This window comes from Desmodus rotundus, chromosome 13, assembly GCF_022682495.2.
Source record: "Desmodus rotundus isolate HL8 chromosome 13, HLdesRot8A.1, whole genome shotgun sequence".
Taxonomy (NCBI): Eukaryota; Metazoa; Chordata; class Mammalia; order Chiroptera; family Phyllostomidae; genus Desmodus; species Desmodus rotundus.
Window position 1 is genome coordinate 65,408,821 of NC_071399.1, and position 26,389 is coordinate 65,435,209.

The following is a 26,389-nucleotide window of genomic DNA, read 5'->3' on the forward strand; positions in this document are numbered from 1 at the left end:
CATTGTTTTAACAAAGCTAAATTTCAGTATCCTCACATGCTAAGAAATGTTTCAATACAAACAAAAACTTCATAAAATACATATTTATTTTAGTCTATTATATATCAAAATGTTAGGTATTAGGATTACTAATTCAAAAGCTCATGGTTTACATAATAATACGGTAATAATAGAGACGTGTATGTGTACTTTATTCCCCATAAAGCAAAGTACAACTTGAGTCAGAATTAATAAAGTCACAAGAGAATATCACTGAGTGAATATTATATTAAAATTAGTAATAAATCAATTTTTATAAAACTGCCCTGAACTGCATTCCTAGCACATGGCTATTAATATATAAATCCTGAGTTGAAACATGGCTTCAAATACCACTGTATTCCCCAAATGCCCACCTGGGAGGTCAGATACGAGAGTAAATCGATCTTTTCACTTTATGCTAGGTAATTATGACCCTTCCAAAAGACTCCTTCATTGACAGTATCATTGATTGTCAATTTTGTTTAATTCTATTGAATAATGGAAATGATGGAAATTGGCCTAATGAATTTATATAAATTAATGATTTCCATCATGCTGCATGTAACTTAGGAAAACTCTGTTAAAAGTGTGGTTGATTTGAGAAATGTTCGGTTTCTTTCTACTCCATCATGTTCTCCATTAATATGATCTCACAGGTTAGAGTTTTAAAACCTAATAAACAGAGCAAAACTTGTCAAGAAAATGGCCTCTCTAGCAGTGACTTGGAAAAATACTGTTTTAAAAACTAGTATCCTTAATCTCCAGCATTACGTGTATAGCAAGCTTGACAGAAACAAATAAAATTTGAAACCATTCCTACAATATTGACACTCATATATGGTAAAAAATTCAATATTTTGGAAAGTGTTTCTCAATTTTAAAGAATACCATCATATTCAATGGTTACCATGTATTTGACTGCTAGTACATCATTTCTCAATTATAAAAAGACTAAAATATTAGATCAATGAGGCATTTTATAATTGCTTACTATATTTAGAATAAAATCTGTCCATTTGGTGACCTCTAGCAATTTATGCCACACATTACCGTCCTCTTTGCATTTAGTAGAAGCATGGGGAAAGAAAATGTGCTATCCAGTCATGGTTGAGTTTCTTTATGTTTCATTTCAGTTGCCTGGGCATTACTAGGCGCTTTCATTTCACAGTTGTTTCTTGTTTAAGTCTCACACAAGATGACAACAGCATGGGGCAAATCATTTTTGGCTTAATTTGAAACGCTGTATTCAGGGTATTTTAGCAGCAGCAATTCTCATATGAGCAAGTAAAGATCATAAATGTTATCTGTATCTCCCCAGATAAGCGACTAAGAGAAAAACAACAGAATTTGTAACACGATAAAGGAATTTAGTATGCCTAAGCCACGCAAGTAAGTTTGCATATGGACAACATATATGTACAATTTGACATTCTATTATAAGGAACAAGGTAAAAAATAAGGGAAATAAAAATGCTTACAAATCAAACACTACATCTGAAATTCAGTTCAAATGTATGCTGTCCAGGTGTCCAAAAATCTAACAATTATAAACACATTGATGTGTGTGTGAGTGTGGGGCATGCATGGTTGAGAAAGGGTTTTTCTTAAAAAGAAACAATAAGTCATCTGGCTAACCAAAAAAAGTCCTTAAATTATTTCAACAAAATGGATTGATGAATACGTGGAAGCAAAAACTTGCACATCCTCAGATCCTCTGCCTCAAGCAAAGGGCCACTCACCAGTTGTTGAAAAGAAAGAATGAGCCAGTGGGATGGCCAACCCACTCATATGTTACAGCCAGTCCATTGCTAAGATGAGCCCCTTCTAATATTGTTATATATACTAAAATGATTAAATCAGGCAGATTTATTTTTGCTAATATCATTTCAGATAATAATACTCATCTCAATGTCATATTTTTAAGTTCAAATCTTGACTGATTCATTAATTTCATCGGTGTTTGTAAACTTTTGGAACATCTTACATGCAGGTTATAATCTTGGGGACCTATATTTATCGACATGTATTTAGCGTGAGTGTTTTAATATCACAGGAAAAGTATTTAGATACCCTTCCTTCTCAAACTATCATTGTTAGTGAGCTCTTCGCATAGAGAAGTATAAAGAGACTGCATGTGGGTTTTTCTGTACCATCTCTATCTAAATTCTAGCCATCAAATTACATGATGAAACTATGTCCTCCCTAGAACTATATTCTATTTTTGTATAACTTAAACCCAAGGTTACTTCCCCATTTTACCAAAACACTGAGTTGCCATGATAATTCCTACTGTTTGTTTCAAATCGAAGGCTGATTTCTTTCACATGAAGAAATCATGTCAGGTCAGTCTTTCTTTATGAATGTATAAGGTTGAAGTTTCTGAAACTCACTGGAAAAAATTATCCTTAAGCCAAATGACAATTAAAATTTTGTTTGGGGAGGTGATGGCCCAAAGCATATATGTGTATTTTTTAATTTGTTTACTTATAAACGAGGGACATTATTTTCATACTTTATGTATTTTAAATTATTCTATTGAGAGTAAGATTAATGAATTTGAAAAAATTTATAGTATTACAAAGCTATACCTAAAAATGATGGGAAAAATCTGAAGTAATTTTATTACTACTAAATTTTATTTTTTTGCTTTTTTTTTTGTTGTTGCATTAAAAATACTTCTCTTATACATCATTCCCCCACCCCACAACCCCTACTACTTGGCTCATACGTGTACTGTGCATTCCCTCTAAACAAATTTAGACCTGGGCATTACTCATGCCAGTTTGGTAAATATATAAACAGATATAAGTTCACATGAATTAGTTATGATGTCAGTGAATTTGCCTTCCTAATGATACAGGGGATATTTACAGTCAAAGCCACTTATTCTTAAAAATTAAATGAAGTATATGCTGCTCTAGTAAGTTTAAAAACAGTAATCTTTTGGAAGAGAATGTGAAGGAAGAAACAAGCAGTTTAACCATATGAAAAAAAATTTAGTCCCCAAAATTTCATTGTGATTGGTTGAGACAAGACAGATATGTTTTAAATGGGCAGTTTTGTTTTGTTTTGTTTTATCTTTATGAAAAGTGTCCTAAACATGTAGTCTTAAATATAAATGTAATTATTAAAACTTATTTAAATGGATGTTTTGTAAAGAAGAGCTTGTACCCTGTCCTCTACTGCTTTTCAGGACCAGTAACTTGTCTACCTTAAGAGAGATCCAATCAGCAACGCACCTCTGCTCGCTTTGTCTTCTCTTTTGAACTTGACATTTATTTTCTCCCCCAAATCACAGACATTATTGTTTTTGTTTTTCTCTATCTTATATATAACTTTCTCTAGCACATATTTACCTCTTTTTATAAAGAGTTCTCAGCTTATTTGTCCAAACTCCTTAATCTATTAACACATTTCAATGTTTCTATATTAATTCTTTATGTAAAAACTACATCGCTGAGAAAAATGTGTTTCTGAAATACACCTTCCTCATTAACAGATACTCTTAAACATTACACGCACACACACACGCACACGCACACGCACACGCTAAGAGAATAAATAAAAAGGGCCTGCTGCTTAGGGTGTCATGCCAAATTCAAATGCTAGTTTCACTTCTTTTACTTATTACAAATAAAGATAATAAGCTCTCCAAAAGAGAACATTAAACGATATGACACAAATGGAAAATTAAAGCTTTGCTTATACACCGTATTTTATCTATAAGATTAACAAACATTCAAATTTTTACAAAAATACTCTCTTTGCCAAGGCTATATGGCAGCAAGAACTCATCTATTTTTGTTGGGTAAACAAAACAGTACAATCCTATCTGAAAAGAGTTGGTAACTTACTTATGCATTTCCTTAATTACACTGATACTGTAACAGGGTGCAGCCAAGAGTGGGGCCCCAAATAGGGATTTGTAATGGCGTCCAGAACTCAAGGTGTCCAGGAAATATTAGAAATATATATAGGAAGTCCTCACCCCCACAAGCCTGAGCTGGGGGATGGGACACATGGAGCAGGGTCATTCAGAGCTGTTTTGTACAGCAACAGCTGTGCAGCTAACCTCTGGCATGGTCATTTAACATATCTATAACCTTTAACTGGTTTCATAGATATGTTAAATAGCCGTGGGCATTGCTTTGAGCCAGGGGGATGGGAGTGACTTCCACCCAAGATGTAACTGGGAAGCAACTCCCCCTGGTTACAGTGCCTGCACGAGAGCTTGGAGAAGATTGTCTCCATGCCATGGGGCCACACCTGCCCGGACTTACTGTGGCAGCCCAGTAAAGCTGGAATAATAGGGAATGCTGGCAGGTGTAACTGATTGTAGGAGGAGTTAGAAATGGGGCTGCAGAGGAAGACTGGTGCTGGGATTTAAACCCAGGCACGGCAGCCATACCTGAGAGACGACCATGTGGCTTTGGCTGAGAAGGGAGAGAGGACCACTAGGCTTTGGCAGAGTGGGGACTCCGTGGCTACTATACAGCTGATGGTGCCAGGAGCCTGAATCACGGACTTCTACTTCTTTTCCTGAGATACAGTACCCATCCTGGGCAGAGGGAGAAGGACGGACTGTGTGCATCTGTGAGTATTCTAAAGGACTTTAGTATTTTAATGAAGACATTAAGTCACTACTCTAAGTCTGTATAGCTTTTAAATAAATAATTTCTTTCGTTTTTACCTGTCTTTGGCATTGAGAGACATCTTTCCTCTGGCGGAGAGAACCTAGTAGGTGGGGGGGACCCCCAGAGAGAAAGGAGAGGTCCATTCGGTAATAGTATATTGTTCCCCACCCCCGTCTGTTCTGTAACAATACTTAATTTCAAGAAATTTATCCTAAAATATACTAGCAAAAATACAAAAACCCATATACACAATTATATCTGTTGCACTATTGCTTGCAATTTTAAACAGTGCATTATGGATACAATTTATAATCCATCAATACATTGAATAAACTGTAGTACTGCCCACAGTGGAGACTTTTCAGGTGTAAAAAGTAATGTATATGTGTATACACTTTTATGATGTCATATACAGTATTTATCATTTTGCTAATGAGAAGTGAATATATTAAGTGAGGAAGGTATCAATTTACTGTCTCTCAGCCTTTAATTCACCCTTCTTCTGGATTTTTGATACTGGAACAACACCCTCTAACATTTCTTCTTTACAGCTAGCAAGAATGTTCAGCTTTATCAAGAATTGAAGCACTGGAATGACACCAAGGATACAGAGACAGGGTGTCACTTCCTCTTCCAGTTCTTGGCTCTGCTGCCATTTTTCCACTGTTCCTTTTATTAAGCATGTTTGCTGAAGTCCACTGATGCTCCTTTTGTAAGAGCAAATACAAACTAAAGAGGAGTCTTAATGTTCTTTTTTGAAAATAAAGAGACTCTTCCCCCCTTTTGTTAAAGCACTTACTTTAGAAAACTTGTAAGTTCCTTTTCTGTTTCTTTGAATTGTATATAAAGCTCTTTAAAAGGGCAAATAGAGTAACCCAGAAACCTGGGAACCTGGTTAAGGCTTGGAAGCCATCTCTTTGAAAGGTAATCATCAGGCAAGATGAGGGCCCTATCATTTCCCTGGGAGGATGGAAGCTAACTGTAGTGGATGCCCAGCTCCAACTTGCAAACCTCCATCCTATCAAAAACATACAAAAGTATTTTTTTTCTTTTAAAAGCATTTAGCAAAACAATTATCAAGTGATTTAGGATGAACTATATGTAACAAATAGTGCTGCTGATTCCTCTTACTCAAGGATTAGTTACTGTTTATCTTGAAAAAATGTATGCAATGTATCACTTGGCTATAAAAAGACTAAGGTTTCTTAGTGTCTTTACAAGCTCTTTAGGGATTGCCTGTGATCAGCACCATGTTTTGATTTAATGCTCTTCAATAATAAAAGTGTTTTTTCTCTTCTACTTTTGTGGAAAGGTTTTCTGGGGGGATGAGAGATGAGGTTTACTGTTACATTACCCCATCAATATTCATAGACCTCTCACACTCTCTTATCCCCAAAAATGCTTTTATGGCAGTTTTCAGTCAAGGTCACAGGTCATTGTCCCCCGCATCTGGAATCCTATGTAGAGAACTTCTCTGAGTACAACCTCAGACCATATTCCCCTGGTCAGTGGGCCATTTCTTTTTCTTTATTTCTATTGTGGACACTATTACGTCAGGGGGCTATTTCTATGAGCAAGTCCTACCACCACTCACAAATGCTTCTATAGAACTTCTCAGGCTGTGCCCTGAGTTTCCTGTTTCCCTACCAAGCAGCCAGTTCCACACCTGTTCCTTCCACCAACCCTCCCACCCCAGGGACCACTTTTGTAGATCCAGCGTTCTTGTTCATCCCTTGCATCAACTGTAGGTGATTTCTGCAGCGTCGCTCCAGCCTGAACTCTCAGGCTGCTCGCTCTGACACCGGTAGGGTGTTCCGTTTCTGTGTTTGTCAGACCCTCTTCGAAGAGATTCGAATCTCAGTCTTTGGTCAGGGATCTTCGTTTTCATCATTCTCCCTGAGTCATGTTTTGCATTTGCTAATTTTGAATCTCTTCAAGTATTTTCTTACCTCATTTAGTAGTCGCACCTTTTGTCTAGTTAAACACTCTTTATATTAAAATGTCATTTTCCAAATTATGAGCATCTTCCGTCTCCTGATTGGAAGGAGACTCTACCTGCCTGCCAGGGAGGAAATGATGGGGACGCGCTGACTGTGGCACTATATGAATTCTTTTAAATACAATGCACCCTGGAGTGAAAGAAAATGACAAACTTAAGTCTTTAACTTTCAGTTTCATTTCAGTTCTAAAACCGAAGAACTTCCATGACAGCCATAAAATCATCTATTTCTATATCTGCAGAATTGATATTGCTAAAAATAAACACAAAATATCATTGCATGCAGCAGAAATACAACGTCAGGTGAATTCACAACCTCACCAAGTTTCTTCTGTGACAAATTGGGTGTCGATTAGGAGAAGAACGGGACTCTGAAAGTTAGAATGGGCACTTTGGACTCAGATGAACCTGAGGATTTGAGACTCTGGGATTCCTCATCCATCCTTGCAGAGAAAGGATCATGCCCTCTGTTTCTTCTCAGCCAGGTGCCTTCCTTAATTTTTTTAAATTGACTTTTAGAGAGAGAGACAAGATGGAGAGAGAGAGAGAGATTTATCAATTTGTTGTTCCACTGATTTATGCATCATTGGTTGATCTTGTACATGCCTTGACTGGGAATCAAACCTGCAACCTTGGTGTACTGGGATGGCTCCATAACCAATTGAGCTACCTGGCCAAGGTGCCCCTTGCCTTCCTGTAGTTGCAAGGGAACGCTCATTCTACTCACGTCCCATCACAAATACCCATTACCATGAGACTCATACTAATGTCCCTTTCTACCAAGGCAGTTAAACAGAAGCAAGTCACATTCTTGGTGGTAATGTTGTAGACAATTAGACGGACATAAGCCGAGCAAGGACAGTGGACCAGGTCACGAGGGCAGAAAACCCTGAGTGCCTAGCAAGGGGCAAAACTTCAGAAGAAAGGACCTCACTCCCAGGGTAACGTTCCTCCCCTAGTATATGTCTGGCCATGCAGTTTGGACCCCCTGAACTGTCCTCCCTTGAGTTAACATCTAGGCCTCAGCTCTACTTCAGCTCCATGGCCCAGTAAAAGAGTACAACCATATACGCAATGCCATGGCTGCCTCAGGACCAGTTGCTCTGACTAATTGTCACAGGGTATAGAGCATGGGTCCCCTGATAATAGGGGAACACCCTCACAATCCTGCCTTTAGGTGGGGTTAGGGTGGGGAGGGGTGCCCACAGAAAGGAAGATACATCACTTAAGACACATTGCATACCAATGGCAAGTTGCTAGCCACGCTTTCCTGAGGTGGAAGAGGGCTGCCGCCCAGTGCTAATTGTGTGACTCCGAGAACATGCAGTGACTTGTGACATAGCCAGAGTGGAGAGAGCTCATACACTGCCTGTGTGAAAGGCAGGGGGCATGTGCCCACCCCGGATGCCCCTATGTCACTGGGAACTCTTGCCCTGACTAAAGGTGGCAGCCAAAAAAGGGTAAAAGACACTGGGGAACTGACAAAAATGATGGACACTAATGCACCGTAGGAAGGGCTGGATGTGAGATCACATAGGAAGTTCCGAGCCAAGCAGTTAAATTAGGGCAGGCTGAAGGTCAGGAAGGGAGAGAGTCATGAGGTCTGCAGTGAGAGAGGAGGTCTGCAGGGTGGTCTGAAGGTCAGTGAACCTGCCACAAGGTCGGAAAGTCTGTCTGGAGAAAACATCGGCAGAGTTGGTGGTGCTGTGCAGACCTGTCTAGCCACCCAGGTTTGTGAGAGATGCTTGAGCTGAACTGTGACCAGGAATGCTGACCTGCAGACTTCTGCTGCTCTGAAAGATGGTAGCTCTGAGTGGTGTATTCTGAAACTGGCCTGGTTTGGCCGAGAAAGGCAGGACTATGTGTTTTTGGGTGTTTTTAAAGGGAGCAAGACTTAATAGCAAAAATCTGCCATTATTCTAAACCTGTATAGCCTTTAAATTAAAAAAAAAAAAAAAAGAAAAACATCTTTCTTTTTTCACCAAACTCTTGCATTGGGAGTATGCTTCTTGGCAGCTGGCAATTGAACCCCTCAGCTGTCCCAGAACAGCATTGGTGGGGTTCTGTAACATAATGGCCCCCTACTCTGTCCTTGACTAACAAGTGGAGACCATGAACCTGAAAGGGCACACCTGGAAAGCTGCTTGATATTCTGCTGAACCCCTCCCCTAAGACCTCCTGACTGTAAGAGAGAGATAAAACTCAGAGGACAAAGGGCCCAGCATAATTCTCTCTTTCCCAGGAGCACACCTATACCTTTCCCTTTCCCCTGTTCTTCCCCCAGAGGTGCGCATCTCCTAAACATTAAGGGACCTCATGAGACTTGCCATCAGGGTAGCAGCCGGCAGTGGCAGCTCATCCACATTAACCCTTCAAATCTGTCTCCAAGGCCCCCTTTTCTCGAGCTAAAGCAGCCCAGCCTATTCTCTCCTACTGTTTCTTGTATGCTAGCCCTTCCTTATTTCACTGTCCTGAGTGTGTTTTTGCTGAGGCCAATACATTCTTGCTTTTCTGCACTCTGTCTCTTGACTGAATTTTTTCCTTCAAGAGAATAAGAACCAAGGCATTATCATCTCATCTCACCACTAACAGTAATGTCTACCAAATTCCATTTATGCCAACTGTTTAGTCTGCACACAGATCAGCCAGTGTTTTAATAATAACTGAATTATTTTAAACTTTAATGTGGTTTTAGGTTCATTTGGAAATGTTGTTTTGATGTAGTATCTTCACTGGGCAAATCATCATGGCTTCTGGCACTTGGCATGTAGCTATTGGTTTGACTGATACTATTTTCTCTGTATCAATATGTACAGTTTACTAGAAGCATTTTTTCTTACCTAGTAGAACCAACAGTGCAGCTTCACAGTTTTGTCTCAGGGCTAGGACAATTCTTTTCTCTGCAATAATATTATCTGCCAATACGCTGATTCTTTTCACATTCTAAAATATATCACAATGCTCAAAACTGAATTCATTATTTTGATTAGATTTAATGAGTAGGAAAAACAAAGTACTTAAATATCTTAGTATGAAATATGCTAACTAGAGGGGTAACTAGTAGACCTAACATATTCTCTTCCAATCCAGAGGATGCCTTTAATACACCCTGCTAGTTAAATCTTTTATAAATAAAGTTTTATTGATTCAAATCCATGCTCCTTTGTTTACATAATGTGTATGGCTATTTTTATACCATGACTATAGAGGTGTGGACCATATCTGCCACAAATCCTAAAATATTTATTATATTGACCTTTATAGAAAAAGATTTCCAGCCCTTGAAATAGAGGGTAGGGGATAAACATAAAAAAAATAGGGATTTACTACCTAAGTGAATTTCCTGAGGGCTGGTCTGCAACATGGCAATCTACAGGGTGAAGGAAAGTTGCTCTGCCTTGCAGCATAAAGCATGGCAAGTTTTTTTGATTGAAAACAACCTATGCTACATTTGAATGTGAAAATAGTATATGGGTAAACCTCTCATAGACTGAAATATATTTTAATTACCACCAAAGGGCATCCATTGAATCATAGGGTCTTAGTAATCAGATGGGTAATTTGCTCTGTGCAGGTGAGTCACACTCTTTCCCCAGACCTTGATGCTTATTCAGCTGGCCTATAGACAGCTCCCATGATGGCAGAGAGAAGCCTATTAATGTGCTTAACAACATAGACTTTCCCTTACCACAACTGGACGGCTCAGCTCTTGATCTGTAAATAGTGAAGTCCAATATGGAGTCCACGATGTAGAACCATCATCTGGAGAACCAGCCGGCTGTCTAGGGACCGATTGACTACACTGGATCTCTCCTATCATTAAGAGGCCACATTTATCTTCACTACAACAGACACATTCTAGACATGGTTTTGCCTTCTTTGCCTGGGATGCTTCTGCTGGCACCACCAACCATGGACACACAGAATACAATTTCTGACCATGGTATTACTTTTACAACAAAGAAAGAATAACACTGAGGTTGAACTCATCAAATTAACTGGTCTTAATACAAATCCCATTACTCACAACCACCTGAGTGGATGTCTTCAATAAGACTCAGTTATGGAACCTGTCGGAAAACAACACTCTGAATAGGTGAGGTTTGACTCACAAGGTAAGGATATGCTTATGGTAAAAGACCATAATAGGGTGATGCCTCCCCTGTGGCCAGAGCACATGAGTTCAGGGTTCAGTGATGGAGGTGCATGCGGCTCCTCTATTACTCATAATAACCCCCATGCAAAGTGTTTGATTCCTATATTAGTAACTTTTACTTCTGATAGTTTGGCGGTCTTAGTTCTCACTTGAATGCTTCCACTAAGGTACACAACAATGATGGCATTAACTTGGAAGATGAGACCAACATCGAGTTATTTGGGGATCCTTATGCCACCAAATCATTGTGTCAAGAAAAAGGGCTACTCTACTGGTTAAAATAACTGATTTGGTTACCCAGGAAAAACTGGATTGCTGCTATGCATGAACAGACTATGTCTGGACACCCAGAGATTCTCTGAGGACACCACTTAGCATTTACTTCTATTCATAATAGTAAATGTTAATGGGAAACTATGGCATCCAAAAGAAGCAGAAAACTTGAAAGGTAGACCATTCAAAAATTAGGATTTACATTACTCTACAAGGTAAAGAACTCAGATTATCTGAAGACTTTACTAGGTCAAGGGAAAAATGGAATGGGTGGTAGAAAAGAGAAATGATAGCTATCAACTCTGGCTTCACAAAGATGACATTAGTAGCTTTGCATATTTTCTCTTTTCTTTATATATATGTATATATATATATATACACACACATATATGCATATGTACACACATATAATGTATGTAAAATTGCATACATTAATGCATATATAAAATTTTATTCCTGTGTTTCTTTCAATTTTTATTTTATATACAATTTGTTGAAAGTTAACTTCACAAGTTATTCTTATTAATTACCCCTAATTTTTTCTCTGAGTGAACATTTGATTATCTATGTTCAGTTGTACTTTGACAGAAATTGAATAACCAATGTAATTATTACTGAAACTCTTTGTCTGACTATTCTGGGAAGAAGATGAATCTTAGAGAGAAAGAATTATGTCTTGCTAGGTTGGAAGAATGGTGTACATGGAAGGTGAGTAGCCAAAAGTTTTAACCATGCCAGTTATTTAGTTTCCATTTTCTTCAAATCCATCATTTTGCTATGCTTTGTGATACTGAAGCTGGCATTGATTATTTTCTTCATTGGGTTTTGCTAGTAGTGTTGGAATGCCACTGTGAGTCGAAAGCCTTGATTACTAGTAAAGAACCAGTCTTTTCTGCACCTCTGCCCATTCCCTCTTTCTCTCTGCCCTGATTTAACATACTTAGGGAGAGAGATGATTAGTTGTATACCAAAGACACATTGTCCACAGTAAGAGCTGAAAATCATACACACCTGTGTTTTCTGAGTAACTTTAGAGAGAAGAGGAAATAAAACATTCATGCCTTTATTAGATGAAAGCACCAATTTACAATCCTCTCTGTGCCATGCAGCATGGGTACCCAAATTCAATGGGTGGGATATGGGCAAATTTCATAGTGGGGGAGGGCAATACCATGACTCTGTGTGTGAAGGCATTTAGACAAAATCTGCATACTACTAATAATGTTGCTTCTGCATTTGAGTCCACAATAGGAATTAATGAATTGCTTGTTTGTACTTCTCTGTACCGTGAGTATCAGAGAGTATTGCTTGAATAATGAGCTTCCTGTTAAGAAGTGTTAGACAGATTTTCTTGGAATTTCCCCCCCAAGTTGGTCAGTCATGATTTAGCATGAGACTCTCCATCTCTGATGTGCTCAGATCTCGGTATGTAGATGTGTCCTGTTAGTTGGCCAGTCAGAAGCCTTAGTTCTGTCACCCTGGTTGTACATTTAACACACCTTTATATTGAGATGGGTGATAATTGTCTAGGTCTGCTCTTCAAATAAATTTTCTAGGGACAATGTGGACATATCTATAATGCTCATTTTTTCTGTCAGTAAGAAAAAAAAAGAAACCTGCCACAATCCAAATATGACATTTTTCCTTGATTTTATGAAGTAGTCTATTGAAAACCAGAAGGGCTGTACCCAGATTCTGCACCTCACACAAATGGCTATCAACAACTCCGGGTCTTTTCCACTCACATTCTATTGGCACGTTCTTAGTCTTTCTATGGCCTGAACGAATGTCATTTGGCTGTTGGTTTGGGCAAGTTAAAGAGGTTGGAATAACTACCCTCATGTAATTCTTCCAAATCAAGAACTAGACTCAATCATTGAACTGAACTGGGAACACTAGGACCTACCAGTCATCTGAGAGGCGCATGTTGGAGAAAGTCAACTTGTGCCTCTAGCAGATGTAGGCAAAATTTGCAAGGCTCCAGCAATTGCAACCGACATTTACTCTCTATAGGCCTCTGGAACGATTTCTTATTTGGAATCAACTTCAGGAGTTAATTTATTGTCCTCCTACAGGCATGCTGACATAAGGTGGTAACAAAAGACTTGCAACTGTTTAGGAAACATTACTAGCAGCTCCTGTAGTCCTCAGATGACGAGGGTGAATTCTCTGAAATGAGCCAGAATGTGGTTCCTTGGTGAACATCTCTGAGAATTGCTGCTGTTTGGAGTACTGTAGATGGTAGCCCAAATTAAGTACCATGTGAGACAAATGAACAGATTTGATGTCAGCTTCTTTTCACCACATTATTCAGAATAGCTAAGAACAGTTTTTAGATCAGAAAATTCAACTGAATCCAAGTTGTCACAGAAACAAAGAGTAAATATTATGAGGAGACACATCTGAATATATTACACTTCCGCATGTCTTGTGGACAAAGACTAATTTTTTCCTGTTTTTAACTATCATTTCCAGTATGTTTATATAATGAACAATCATGAAAAATAGACATGTCTTTTTCAGAACAAATGACGGGATTTCCTACTCTGTATTATAAAAGATTCAGGTTCTTCATGTCCAGGGTTCCTCTTCTGTAAGTTAGCAAACCGTGTGCAAGTATCTGTCTAGGCTGACCAGTGTTGCCCTGTGAGACTCAGGCTTAAGCAAAACAGACACAATTATGTTAATGGTCATTACTTATAATACTGTTATTTACCCTAACCCAGGGGTCTCCTCTCTGCAGTCACTATCTGCAATACCGTGTCATATGTGGGTTTGCAAGCAGGGGGAACATTCAGACCCTTTCCAGCTCTTGACATTCCTACTGCTTTTCCCTATCCCGTCGTTTTTCTTCTTCTTAGATTTTATCGTACAATATATTTTGCTTCTTCAACTTGTTTTTCACTCCCAAATTTTTCCTAACATATGCAATCTATTAAAGTAGGAAGTTGAATCTATTCATTGATGTATACTTAGTTCTCAGAAAAGTACCTAGCATACAGGTATTTATTAAATGCATAATCAAACTCTTTAACCACAAATATAATTTTCTGAACAACAATTTTTTTAATTAGCCAACTACCATGGCATAATAATCTGACCTACAATAAAATAGACTCAAAATAGGGAAAAAAGTGTAGCATAAAAATTTACATATGATTCAAATTAAAAAGGCACAGACTCTTAGAGAGCAAGATGACAGCTAAGGGGGCAGGGGAGATTAAGAGGTAGAGGGATTGAACAGAAAGGAAAAGGACTCATAGACATGGATGATAGTGTGGTAATTGTGTGTGGGGGGGAGGAGGGAGTATATGGGGTCTAAATGGTAATGGAAAAAATACAAAAAGACATTTTTAAAAATTAAAATGGCCAAAAATAAAAATTCAGAATAATTTTGAAACAATTAAAACTAATTTTTGATGAAGTATTCAATACTGCATACCAAAACATGCTAGATAAAGCAAATTTATATTAGAGATAAATTAGACTTCCAGTCTCATAAATGTATAAATACATAAATAAATGTGACAATAATAGAAGTGGAAAAACAAATTAAAAATCTAATAAAATAACATAAAAAATACCAAAACAGTAACTCCTCCATTTATTAAGATTACCACAGTAGAATCTTAATGGGGAGACTTGGACATTTTCAGCAGCGTGTATGACCCAAGGAGAAATTTTTCCTAACTTTGTCTGAGAGAATTCACAAGTACGTATGGGTAAGAAAAATACACCACAGTATCCTACACAGCTTTTACCAGTAATGTAAGTGATAATTTGATCTTTGACTGAACTCCAAATCTATCAACCGAAATTATTTTTTCTAATTGTTTAAATGAAAGACAAGGGTATTATTTATTAGCATTCTAAGATTCTATAGTATAAAGTGCAGCAGCATTTTATTCCAAGGAAGACAATAATAAACATTAGAACATTTATTAATAAAGTCAACTACATTAACTAAATAAATATAAAACACATGACAGTAAAAATCAAGATAAAAAATAACTAATATTCAAACATATACATCATTTTCAAGTATATTCCATGTGTGGTTGCAAATCTGTGTATGCAGGGGGCTGACTTAAATTATATGTGTATTTTCTACTGTGCATATGTTAGCGTCCCTCATACCATGTTGCTGAAGGGTCAACCATAAACATCTTAGGAAACTAGAAATACAGCTGAACTTCTTAGATTAATGAAGGGAATCTAAAAAATCAAGAGTTAGTATCATCCACCATGGTAAAACTTCAAAACATTGCTATTCAACTTAGTAGGAACAAAAAATGTTATATTATAATCATAAGTATTAGCAAAAAGGAAATAAAAATATCACTTACAGAAAATATAATTGCTTAATGAGTATATTAAAATCTTTAAAACAATTTTATAGATATAGAATAAGCATACCTAATTTAATATCAAATTTACAAAATTGCAATAACTAATTAAAAGATACAATAAAATGCAATTTAAAAAAAATCAACAATAGCTACAATGTCCTTGGGGAAAAAAATCAAATGAAGAATCACTGATGGAGAATTTGCAAATATTACTTGAAAAAGTAGCTGACTAAAGAGTGAGACTTACAATGTTAATGGATGGCAACATTCAAATTATGAATAGATCAATGTATTCAATAATGTATGATTTAAAAAAAATTTAATAAAAACCCAACATTACTTTCTTTTATAACACTTAGAAAAAATGTGTATTAAAATGAGTTAAGAAAAAAAAAGCCCAAGAGAAACAAGATCATTATTAGGTTAAAAAATAATGTGGAAAATTACCCCATGTGATACAATATATCATAATGCTATGTTTCTTTGACTTCTGCTTCAGAAAATAAAACAGACTGCATGTTGGGATAGCCTCTTACAATGGAAGTCTATTAATCCTGGCATAAAGCAAATGTTGGACAAAGCAAGCATCTCTTAAAGTGCAACCTAAACAAAGTAGAAAGTAAGAGGAATCTACAGATACTTAACATAAAGCAATCACTGAATCCAGAGTGTTAACAAATAATGGGAATGTCATTTGTTGAAAGTAGAACATATGCTTCTAATGAAAAAAATGATGTAGAAAGTAGATCCTCTAGCCCACCACATCAGGGAAGGAGCGAACACTTAAAAGACCATCTAGGATGTTCAAAGGTCACATTCTTAAAGGAAAAGTAAACTTGGAGGGAAAAGGAATCATCCATTTTCAAAGGAAAACTATGAAACAAACTGGCAAACTGGCACTGTACAAGTTTTATAGATATATGTTTTTATTATATAACCTATTTTGTATTTATTTTATTTATTATACATTATGTATATATCTAATATATTATATATTTAATATATTTGATATAACATATACTAATTCTATTCATTATGCATTTAATACAAATATATATACTATAGAAAAGTCACCTTGAGGATTCGATATTATAGTATTGCCTTCATAAAGTTTTCATTTTTCAGTTTGCATTTCTGTTGTGATCTAGTAAAAAACTTAAAATCATTAAGTTGATAAAACTGGGTACATAGCAGAGAGATATACCTATTTTTTCCTCAATACAGCTTTACTCAATAAAATGTATGTTACATTGTGACGTAGGGCTTTATGAGACTCCAATAAATTGTTGTAAGGACAAGAAACAAAGTAATTTGTCACTTATGACTGAATATTTACCACATTTGAGAGTAATGTGACTTTTGTTTCACAAATAATTAAATCAAAATCACATATGCATTCAAGGGTTTGTTAGAGTGTTCACACTGATTTTTAATTTCTTAGTACTAACAGATCAGTTAAAAATTTTAACCAAATATGACTAAGAGAAAACATGCAGTTTTTGTTGTTTGCAAATGGTCTGTCTTGTTCTGGTGATGAATGAAGATTGTTAAGCTCTGAGTATCCATGCTGTAACAGTACGTGTCCCACTGGACAGAAACACAGGCATCACCACGCCTACCTTAGTCTGTGTCACTCCCTTCCCCAGCGACTCTCTCTGCTCAGGTGTTTTGAATGTGCTTACCGGAAATATTAAAAACTCACCATAAAACACATTATTTAAGACAGTAGCATTTTAATTTGTAACTTGTTATGAAAATAAAATAATAAAAGCCTATTATTTTGTTTTCTATATGTTTTCTTCTATGTAAATGAAAACCTCATTGTATTCCTCATTATTTTTCACTATTTACAAAACTAATTTACTCTCTGAGGCAGAAGGCAAGATACATGCAAAGTCTTCACTATGTTAAGGTCAGGTAATCAATTTCCTATCCCCAAAGACAAACCTAATATTACCAAGGATTATCTCTAAACACGAGCAGCTGCTTTGTAAGGTGAGCTTTTCCAGGGAATCCTGAAATAATGGAGTAGGTAGGAAACAGAATCCCATATATCTCTATCTTTGAATACTTAAAAAACCCCATAGGTGTTTTTTAACTACAGATAAAATGAGGATTAATTTTGCTTTGATTCAAATAATTGTTATTAGACATAAATGCATTTGAGGAGAAGCATAGAATAGTTATGGGGAAAATAATGTTCTCTTTGTTTTGAATGTCATTTGAGATTTTATCCTTAAAAAAATTAACCCTGACTTTTTAACATTTAAGTATTTCAGCAGTTGACCCGCGACTAATCATTTAAGGCAAATAGTAACTTTCATACTTGCTGCCTCTAAATATTATCATCAAAAGCTAACATTTTTATTCCATATTTATTTAATAGAACTGGTAACAGCAATATGTATTCTTTCCTTTTCATAAGTTTATACAATGTTGTAACACTCTGTAAGGACAGATTAAATATAAACAGTTCCTGAATTTAATTAATGCTATAGATCAAGTTCATTTTGTGAGAAAACACAAATGCAAGTTAATTCTTCTCTAATGGTTTTATCTTAAAATCTATTGATACAATGCAACTCATTAATATTTCAAATGCTCTATAGTCTAATTCTAGTCATAATGCATGCAGGCAAATTATACCAGCTTTTGCCTGGAATATAAACAAAGAAATCAGTAATCTTAATATTGAATTTATTCTTTTGCATGTTTAGCCATTTAATTTCACATCTTAGCAACATTCAGCCAAACTAAATGGAGATTTCTTCTGAAATATTTTCTTTTCTTAATTTTCATCACATTACATATTTCTTCTTAGATTTCTTTCATAGTTACATTTTTTAACCTAAATATGTCAGTACTGGAATTCTTTAATATTGTCTTCAACTCTCTTGTGTTCTCGTTTACTATATCATCAGGTGAATTAATTTATTTATGTCTTTAAAATCATCTGTCATCACTTCTTACGTTTATATTTTTTAAAATATAAAAACTCACACATATATTCAACTGTATTTTTGATAATCCCAGTTTTACATATATTTCTTAGCCACTTTGAAATTAGTATGTTCAGAACTGAATGCCTATTCCCTTCTCATTCTACAACTTTCCCACTCCGACTCCACACCTAGCCCTCTGCCAACCTAGTGAAGCAATTTATTCTATGTGTGTTCTCCATTTCAATAAATCTTATTTCATTGAACAGGTTCATTACTCCTAAACATTAAGGATTATCTATGACATGTTAACTGTCCATTTCCTCCCTACTTGGATCTTTAAAAGCTCACCAGATTGTACACACCAAACAGCTAGGCTACATATGCATACACTTATAGTTCTCCCTAACGCCCATCGCTATTCTAGTAATAGTCACCATTGTTTTGTGCTACTTTAAGCCTCTAACTTGTCCCCCTGTTCCACTTTTAGATCCAAAGCTCACCTCTGAATTATTTTCCATAAAGTCCAGTTGTTGATCCATAAGCATAATACTCCATTCCTCCTATGGTTCACACAACTCAATCATTTCTCATAGTAGTTAGGCTAATTCACCAAGTCTACATGTTTGTTCTTTGCTTATGTGCCATTTTCCAGTCACGCCTAGTTTACCAACCCTGTCTCTCTCGTTGTTGCTTTCTCCTTCGTGCACCAGTTCTACTTTGTGGACTTTTTTTTCCAGTTGCTTGAACATAATGTGGTATTCACCACATCAAAACAAACATTATTCCTTATCTTGGAATGCCCTGCCCTTATTCATCAAGTGGCTATCTCTAATAGTATTTCATTTTGCAAATAGACCTAATCTGACTCTCAAATCCCTAAGTGGTATTTCTGTTATAATCACCTAAAATTTTCTTTAGTTTACCTTCATGTTGATTAATCTATTTAACTTATATCTGTCTGTCTATGTATTATCTATCTATCTAACTATCTACCTATCTATCCATCCATCCATCCATCCATCCATTAATGTAGGTAGTAGCTATGATCTTTGCAGCCACCTGTTTAGATACTTCATTAACTCTAAGCATCACGACAGGATGTTTGTCTTTATTTGTTCTGTTTATCATGTGTTCCCAGAGTCTTTCGATGTTGCATGACAGTTAGTATATATTAAGTATTTTTGTTAAGTGAGTGAAAAATTAAGTAAAAGATTGATGAATGAACAAATTAATGAGCAAATTCATTTATGTATAAATGAATTGTCAAATTTCCTAATTTCTAACTATTTACACTTACTAATAATTATACTCATTAAGTTTTCAAAAATTGATTAAACAGCAAACATTTACATCAACATATTTGATGCCAAGATATTGCAAAGAACATTATCAAAGTTCAAAAGATGATAAAAATGACATATAAAAGCATATTATCTTAAATAACAAACTTTTGCTTTATCTTAAACTTATTAGCATTATAGTCTCATGTATTGCTAATAAAAGCTATAATATATGGTCTACTTTACAGTTTCCTGAAATTACTATTATTGAGAGCAAATAATTGGGAGTTTCCTAAATAACTTTAGAAGTGAAACTTTGAGCTTTCCTTTCACTTAACTATTGGGTACACAATTTACAATATAACAGTCAGAGAAAACGATACTAATGGCTATTTCTGTGCAATCATCTGGAATTTTGAAATGTTTTTAAAACCTGTCACACTTTTGTAGTTAAAAAAATATATTGTCACAGAAAGTAACAATGACCCTCCATTTTTACAGTAAAATTCTATTATCTCATTAAAGTGTAGTTTATCCACATTTTAATATATGCTTATTGATTTAATCATCATTGATAACAAATAACTTCTAAGTACCCACTAACTTATTCAAAAGTATTTTCAGTGTTCACTAGCCCAGCAAGAGATTCTTAAGATGTTTTACCTCTCCACTTGGAGCAGCCACTTCTGCAAAAGTTGATAGCAGAGAAGTGTCTGATACGCCTTATAAAACATCAGGGATGCAAATAGACCACTCAGGTAATCTGTTTATGACATAATCCATTTAAAAAGATGAAAAAATGTAACATATTGAAAAAGTGTGATTTGTTTTCATTATGATTTTATCATGCTCTTAATATAAAAATTTGTATAATTCAAATCTAACAAAATTGTGAAAAGGTGTAGTGGTTATAAGTACTAATTGGTAGTTACAAAACAGTCATGGGGTTGTAAAGCAAAGCACAGGGAATATAATCAATAATTTTGTAATAACTAGTAAGGTGCCAGGTAGGTATCTGAAATATCAGGGTTAAAATAAAGTATGTGATTGTCTAACTTCCACGCTGTACACTTGAAATGAATACAAAATAAGGCTGAAATTATAAAAAACAAAACAGTAATTGAAAAATAAAATGAATAAAATTTAAAAAGTTAACTTAAGAAAACTACATTACCATATTGCTGTCCCCCTCGATAGGATGTATTTCTTAAACCACAGTTCTCTTTATGCTGACATCCCATTGACAGACTGTATAGGAACCAAGAAAGTGATTGAAGGAAATTTGGCCTTTGCCCCTACAATCTTAATGGGTTGGGGGGGTCTAGTGACCGCAGGACGAATGCTCTTCCCAGAGTAGTTGCATTTCTGGTACAATAGGACCAGACTGTCACCTGGACATTTTGGCACCTCATCCACTGAGCAGACAGCAGTGTGAGCTCTTCTTAGAAAAAATAGCTCATTGCTTCACAATAGGAACAATGAGTTTTTTTCTAACTAACGTGACTCATTAAGGTGTTTTTACAACTTCTTCCTGCCCAATAATCCCAATAGGATGCAACGCAAGAAAGATAAGCTTCCCAAAGACCCCAGTGATGTTGGAGTGAAGATTTGAGTTGATCTGCCTGCAAAAACTTTCTCCAGCTGAAGTTAAAAGAAACATGGAGGAAAAAGAAAGTGACTATGATATAAGCTTTATAACTAAATATAAAATAAATGAGTATAGCACTATGCCTTATGCTAGTAAAATATTTAATTTTATCAATCCCCTCCACTAAATGAAAAACACTGAAAAGAATGTTTCAGGTAGGAGCATGCTCAAATTAACATCACCTATGATTATATAATAGAGGGTGAGAAACTGTACTAGAAATACAATATTTCACCTGAACAAATAAAAAGGAGATGCTGAGGGTAAAAAAGGTTGAGGGTGTGAGATGTCATTTACTTGCCTACCCAGATGCACTCCCCAGCCTGCCATCCTTGCTCAGTGCCCCAGGATGTTGGCTTGTTCGGTGTACTTAATTTGACTCCATTGCTTCCTTGCTTCCAAATGGTGTAAGCCAACATGTAACACAGGAAGTCAAGCAGGACATCAGGGTGAGGGAGGACTGAGAGTTTGTATTACTGTTACAGAGCAAGGCGGGGGGGTGGTAAACGATAAATTATTACAGAAAGGATCCCCCCTTTCTGTCTCTGGAGGCCCTCCCCCCACACCCACCTGCTAGGTTCGGAATGCCAGCTGCCAGAGGAAAAGATGTCTCTCAATGCCAGAGACTGGTGAAAAGGAAAGGAATTATTTAAAAGTTACACAGACTTGGAATAATAGCTTAATGTCTTCAATAAGATACTAAAGTCCTTTAGAATGCCCACAGATGCATACAGTCCTTCCCTCTCCCTGTGCCCAGTTTGGGGTACCGTGTTTCCTGAAGTAGAAGTCCGTGATTCAGGCTCCTGGCACCATCAGCTGTGTGGCTGCTGCGATCTCCAGTTAATCCAAAGCCACGTGGCACCTTCTCATGGCCCACCAGCAAGAGTCCTCTCTCCCCTTTCTCTATGGCTGCAAAGTCTCTCCTGCTGCCTAAGCCGCGTGGCAAAAAGCAGCACTCCAAAACCACATGGTCCTCTCTACTCTCCTTCAGAACCTCCTGGTCCTCTTCCTTTCCCTCAGAACCGCAAGGTCCTTCCTATTTACTCCAGATCCTCGTGGTTCTATTTACTTCACCAAACCTGCATGATCCTCTCCTTTCTCCCCCCAAACCTTGTGGTCCTTTCTTTCCCTTCATCAGAACCGCGTGGACCTCTCCTCTTTTACTTCAGAACCACATGGCCCTCTTCCTTTCCCCTCAGAATCTTGTGGTTCTCTCTTACTTCAGAACTGCGTGGTCTCTCCCCCCCTTTATGGCTGCCGCGCCTAGGTTTAAATCCCAGCACCCATCTTCCTTTGCAGCCCCATTTCCGACTCCTCCTACAGTCAGTTACACCTGCCAGCATCCCCGTATTCTTCCAGCTTTACTGGGCTGCCATAGTAAGTCTGGGCAGGTGTGGCCCCATGGCGTGGAGCCAATCATCTCCAAGCTCTCACGCAGGCCCTGTAACCAGGGGGAGTTGCTTCCTAGTCCCACCTTGGGTGGAAGTCACTCCCATCTCCCTGGCTCAAAGCATGGCCACAGCTATTTAACATATCCATGAAACCAGTTAAAGGTTATAGATATGTTAAATGACCATGCCAGGGGTTAGCTGCAAAGCTCTTGCTACCCAAAACAGCTCTGAAGGGCCCTGTTCCATGTGTCCCATCCCCCCTGTCTCAGGCTTGTGGGGGGTGACGACATCCTACATACATTTTCCTAATATTTCCTGGACACCCCGAGTCCTGGACCCCATTACAAATCCCTTCTTGGGGCCCTCCTCTTGGCTGCACCCTGCTTCAATCCCTCCTTTCAGATTTACAACCACTTTATAATCATACAAAGGACAATGGACGAAGGTCTCATCTTCTTGTAACTGCTTCCGGCTGGACATGGATGTCGTCCTACCTAACCTTGGGTCAGTGGTACCCTGAAAGGGGGGTGCAGCATGGAGGGAGTCCTTCCTGTAAGGGGAAGGACCTCACAGAATCCAAGTCAGTTGGCTGTCACTGCGAAGTTGCAGGCTCGGTGTCCAAAGGCTGGCATTACTGGACAGTTGGCATCCTCGTCGTATTCTGGAGGTGACAGATTTGGCAAGAGAGTTGGAAGGCACAATTAAATCATAATCACTGAATAACAAAGGTAGGCACCTATGTAAAGAATGGCTTATCTGGAGGAAGGTGTATAAGCATGCTACACCTATCCAAAACCCTGTGGCTCACTACACGTGGCTTGGCTGAGGGGAATATATCAGGATTTCCCTCCTTTCAGATTTCTGGGCCCTTTCTGTCCAGGCTATTTGGACAGAAAAGGGAAAATCAGCTCTGAAGTGAAGCCCACAGACCGCCCGACCCCTTCACCAACCCAACCTCTTAGTTTAACCAAACCTCTGAGTCCCAGGGGGCGATGATGAAGGTGGGCTCCTTAAGTGAGGCCTATATTGCAATCAATTCTCTCAGGTAATGAGGTCATAGGCATACATCCTATGAAAACAGAAGAACACACAGGTTAATTCACTCAACAATCCCCAAACCAGTCTCTGTGCCTGTGAGACTGTCTTTTGGGAAGACATTCAGTTGCAAGGCCCTTGCTGCAATGACGTCTAACAATGGCAATTTGACAGGTCCTTTGTGACTGTAAATTGAACATCTTCAGTGATGTTACAAACCCAGTTTCAACTTTCAAATGAAAGCAAACTTCCAAGACAGTCAGCTGCACGATTCCGATATCCAATACTGAGCATTGTGATTTTCCTTAGACCATGATTTTTCTCCTTAAGATCACCCTCGTTGTTATTAAAGCGACTACTTTGAGTCCAACTTTTAATTTTGCCTGTTTGTTTGCATAAACACACCAAGAGCAGCCTAGATCACCTATGATCTTTAAGTTCGCTTTGCTGGAAACTCACACAGGGAACCTTTAGACTGACTTTTCAGTCCGCCCCTTGGGGCACAGAAGCAGAGCCACACATCCGCCACCTGGCTTTGCCTGTACCAGTCGCTTCCCTCAAATCCTTGAGGCTTCTGTTGTGCCTACAGGTTCCTTTTTAGCCATCTTTCAGGAAAGCAACCTCCGTTCCTTCCCTGGAAAGACTGCCACGAACCGCACAACCAACCAAGGTACCAGGCTTCTTCTCGTGGGCTTTTGCTAGCTTCGCAAGTCAATCCCAGTTCCTCAGGGCTTCCTGGTGACGACCAGAACCCAGACATGCCTCCTTCAGATGTGACATTCCAGTCAAAGTACCAGTTAACAAACCACCATTAATGACCGGTCTTAGTGGATTTATGCAGAGAAACCTTATGTCATCACTCACTCCTTCAGAATGCCAAGTTCTGGAGGGATCAGGTAGGGAGAAAAATACCAAGTGCGATGGAAAATCCTTTTCCTTCTGATATCCACCAAGATTGCATCTCCATGCCTTATACCTTCCATTACTAACCCCACATAATTTCTTTCCAAAACTTTCATGCCCTTCAGTTCTGGTCTCTTGGCAGAGACATGCTCCTTTGCCTCAGGCTGAAACACACATTAGGCCTGAATGACCCTTCCTGGGTCCCGAGTGGCAAAGGCATTCTCCCCAACTGGTTACAGATGACCTTCACTCAGTCTTTAGGTGACCTTAACTAGGTCTTCAGGTGACCCTAACAGGTCTTCAGGTACAGGGGGTGTCTGATCAGAAAGGGAAACAATGGCACAGACATGCCATTCAGGTCAGGTCTCTTGGCAGAGACATGCTCCTTTGCCTCAGGCTGAAACACTCATCAGGCCCGAATGACTCTTCCTGGGTCCTGAGTGGCAAAGGCATTCTCCCCAACCGGCTACAGGTGACCCTAACAGGTCTTCAGGTGACCTTAACCAGGTCTTCAGGTACATGGGGTTTCTGATCAGAAACAGAAACAAAATGAAACCACATTCCCTTAAAACCAAAAAACAAGTAGTTGAGGTTTCCTTTCCTCCAGGTTTAAAACTTTCACAACCTTTCTACATATTTTTGCCCATCCAGATTTAGCCACTATTCCCTTTAATCCCTGCTCCTTTCCCACACTGGGAAGGACTATGCTTAAACTCAGTAGTTAAACTCAGTATCGGGCAGCCAAAAGTCCCTAGCACTGCAGGCACCTTCCACTAAAAGTCCCTAGATTCGCAGGGACATCCTGCAGCTTTCTGAAGATTAGACCTTGCAAACACCCTATAAATCACATGGTCACCCTTGGACCCCAGTCCATGACCTTCAGAACCAGAGCTTTCCCTATCAGAGCCAGTAGCACAGAGAACCTGACTGGTGCAGTGCCCACACAGCAGCAACACACAGCCCATAATCTGAAGACAACCCTTAGCCCACCACCTTGTCCAGTTCCAAGGTGGCAGAACTCTCAGGTGACTCATCATCCAAGATGGAGATGCACAAGGTTGACCCGTCCTCCACGGTGGGGCACTCACGTGGCTCATCCTCCATTTTACCCAAAATGGTGACGCACCCACATGACTTGGTATCCAATCCCCAACACTCATGCAGGCTCGGCTTACAGAGCATAGGGGCTTGCTTCCTCCCCACACCTGAGTACAAGTTCCCTTAGTGCCACCTGGGCTCACCGAACCTGTAAGTGGGCAGCCAGGGGCAGCCTGGAAGCAGCACACTAACTGGGAGCAGCACACCAACCAAACCATCATCCACAACTCCATTATCCCCAAGCAGTGTTCAGAAACAAGTCACTTCCCTGCTCCGTTTCGTTTCCTTTTCACCTTTCTGGGCGTGAGTAGGCGGCCGTTGCCCTCAGGACTGCAGAGAAACTCTCAGAGACCGGGAAAACTCCCCAGTCTCACTCTCCCACACCTGAGGGGGTCCGTCTGCCACAGGCAATTAGCATCCCTTTGTGGTTGCCAAAAACTGTTACAGAGCAAGGGGGGTGGTGGTTCACAATAAATTATTACAGAAAGGATCCTCCCTTTCTGTCTCTGGAGGTTCCTTCCCCCACGCCCACCTGCTAGGTTCGCAATGCCCGCCGGCAGAGGAAAGACGTCTCTCAATGCCAGAGACTGGTGAAAAGGAAAGGAATTGTTTATTTAAAAGTTACACAGACTTAGAGTAATAGCTTAATGTATTCAATAA